Source organism: Athene cunicularia, assembly GCF_003259725.1.
Source record: "Athene cunicularia isolate RWA chromosome 1 unlocalized genomic scaffold, athCun1 chr1_part2, whole genome shotgun sequence".
Taxonomy (NCBI): Eukaryota; Metazoa; Chordata; class Aves; order Strigiformes; family Strigidae; genus Athene; species Athene cunicularia.
In genome coordinates this window covers 81,416,027-81,419,169 of record NW_020799092.1, presented here as the reverse complement: position 1 = coordinate 81,419,169, position 3,143 = coordinate 81,416,027, and the positions used below count along the sequence as shown (strand labels likewise).

General features: G+C 56.4%; 1 protein-coding gene across 1 annotated transcript in view; it reads right to left on the bottom strand.

Moving 5' to 3' along the window:
* The window catches only part of TNPO3 (transportin 3), a 29,238-nt gene that overhangs the window by 20,943 nt on the left and 5,152 nt on the right, over positions 1 to 3,143 (bottom strand). The window lies entirely within an intron of this gene.

The window sequence follows — 3,143 nt, the reverse complement described above, 5'->3', positions numbered from 1 at the left end:
GCCCAACAGCCCCTTCTGCACAGAAATCCTTCCTCAGAGCCAGCCTGACCCTGCCCTGGGCAGCTTGAGGCCATTCCCTCGGGGCCTGGCGCTGGGGCCTTGGCTCCAGAGACTCATCCCCCCTCTCTGCCCCCTCCTGGCAGGGAGTTGCAGAGGGCCAGGAGGTCTCCCCTCAGCCTCCTCTTCTCCAGACTGAACCCCCCCAGTTCCCCCAGCCGCTCCCCAGCAGACCTGTGCTCCAGACCCTGCCCCAGCTCCGTTGCCCTTCTCTGGCCACGCTCGAGTCATTCAATGGCCTTTTTGGGGTGAGGGGCCCAGAACTGAACCCACTCAGCGAGGGGCGGCCTCGATTAAAAACAATAAAATAAAATAGAAATAAGAAAACCCAATAGAATAAAGCTGACTTTAGGAAAGCTGTCTACTAATTCAGCATCAAGAACCACCCCACAACACTCGGCAAGAGGCGGGAGTGGGACAGTCAGCAGTGCCCCCACGAGAGGCACGTGGAGCTTTCAGCGACCCAGCAGCGGTGCTGTACGTACGTGGAGGCCAAACTCTGGGCAGAAGACACCCGAGGACGCCCACCCCGGCAGAGAGAGGACCTGTGCCCCTACCCAGGGTGGCCACATCCCCACGCTGGTTTTGTAACCAGGAACGGGGCAGCTCTGCAAACGGCTCTCGAGGGCACACGGACTCAGCATCCCCTCAAAGGCCACACGAAGCACCTACCAACAGCAGCACCCCCACCCCCGAGTGAAGCTGCCCTGGACTCGGTGAGATGTCAGGGCAGAGCTGAAAAACCCTCTCAGTCAAATTTAGCTGCTCTTACAAATGGGAGAAAGGCAGTTTGAGTGTTTTCATTCATCCCCAGCCCATCACGTTTTGGCAGGATCCTGTCTCGGGCTGCCGGAGCACAGACACGAATTGAGTTGCATATGTGATAAATCCCTAAACTGACTCAAATCTCAATTTAATATTCCTCACCACAAAGCAACCACTGCCAAAGACTGGTCCTGAGAGCTGGGCCGACCCCAAAGGCCGAGCCAAGGACCGTCCCAACACGCCATCGCGGTGTCAGACAGGACGTGGGTCTGGCAGTGGCCAACCCTTTGTTTGCAGCGATGGCCAACGCTTGTGCTGCACCTAACAGCAACCTTCAGCAAAGCTTAACGGCAAAGGAAGCCCTGAGCCTCCAGGCTGAGGGAAAGGAAGGATGGGGGGAGAGGAAGGACCTGGAGAGGGATTCCGGGCTCCCCTCTCCCTAGCAGAGAGTCCTGAGCAATCGTGCACGAGAGCTCCCCGAGATCCTCACCTCACACTTCAGCCCTGCAGGCGGACCGTTGTATTTCATCACAGTCCCCATCCAACATTTTAAAACCTCATTTTGGAACCCCAGAAAAGGGAATTCATTCAGCATTTCAATCCTGCGCAGAAAAATTTAACGTTGCTCTTCGGGCAGGTGGTTGAAATACCCTGTGCTGGGATTTACCACCAAAGCTCCAGGCAGATGCAGAGGAAATCTGAAGAGAAAGTCGAGCCTTGGTGATCCACCACCAGCTTCTGGCATCGTCTCCGGGAAGGTGAAGTGCTGAGGCTCGGACGGCAGGCCCAAGTGGATGGCCCGGCTTCAGATGAACCCTGTGTATTTTATAACCGATAACCGCTGTGCTAGCGGGTGTTGTGCTGAGTTATAACAACCCACTTACGTGCTGTAAAAAGTGCTAAAGCGTTGACTTGATGATCCCAAGGGTCTTTTCCAACCTGAAGGATTCTGTGAAATATTGAAGCCTCAACAACAAGCCCCGAGCTGAAGCTGGGAACTTCGCGTGTAGTTATTAACGAAATAACGTAAACTCCCTGGTGGAGGGTGCAGCTTAGGGAGAATATAATCAGCAGCGAGAATGAAATCCAGACAGAATGTACCCAGTCTCCTTTCCCAGCCTTGCCCAAGGCTGAAAACCCAAGTATTTGGTCTTGTTAGAAACTCCCCTGGTCTCCCCGGCCCCAAGCCCTGGCCAGGCTTTGGGTGGAATCCAGCAGGAGAACAAAACCAGATATTTTTCCCTCAAAACAAAGGTGCCAGCTATTGTGGGGGGCTGATTTTTGGTGTGTTAAGGCCGGACCCACTCGCAGCGACTTTGGATGCCTCGGCTACGGGGGGCTGCAGCGCGTGGGGCTCCCCCCTTGCTGGGAAAGGTTCCCCAAACCCTCGCTGTAACCGGGGCTGGGGGTGGGAACGGGTGCGGGGGGGTGGATCTGCCTCCATCACTGCTCGCTCTCTCTCATGTAGCAGCGATCTGATGCATCACCCTCGATTTCCCTATCCAAGTGCATTATTCTGCCTTTTCTCACTGCATGTTTCCTGTGTTACTCTGCCACGTTATTTAGTTATCCCCAGGAAAACACGCCTGCCCTTTTCCCTCTGGTGTCAGAGGTTAATTAGCATCCTTAATCAGCAAAACCGAAGGCTGGAGCAGCCGGAGCGAGGTGATGTTGCCTGTCCCACCGATGTGACAGGCAGTCCTCTCCAAGATGTGCCAGGAAGAGTGCTGGGGGCTGAACAACTCGCAGGGACGGCACGGAGCAGGGACTCGAGGAAGGTGAAAAGAGGTTCAGGAGTAAGGACCCGCTACTAAGCCCGTGGAAACAGCAGAACAGGGCTCCCCTAATGGCTGCAGTGGTCATGGCACAGAGCTCCCCTGAGATAAACCTGGCTTAGGGGATGAAGAGTCTTCTCCGACACCTCTCTGGGCACCTCAGTACATGAGGGATCTGGAGAGGCTGGAGCGAGGGCAGAGGAGGGCAACGAGGCTGGGGAAGGGCTGGAGAATCAATGCTGTGAGGAGCCAGGGAAGGAGCTGGGAGTGTTCAGGGTGAGGAGGAGGAGGCTGAGGGGAGCCCTCATCCCTCTCTGCAGCTCCTGACAGGACATTGCAGAGAGGCTGGGGCTGGGCTCTGCTCCCAGGGGATCAGGGACAGGACAAGAGGGAACGGCTGGAAACTGCCCCAGGGGAGGGTCAGGCTGGGCAGGAGGAGAAAATGTTTCCCAGCAAGAGTGGTGCGAGAGTGGAACAGGCTGCCCAGGGAGGGGGGAGTCCCCATCCCTGGGGGGGTTTCAGGGCCGTTGGGATGAGCTGTGGGGG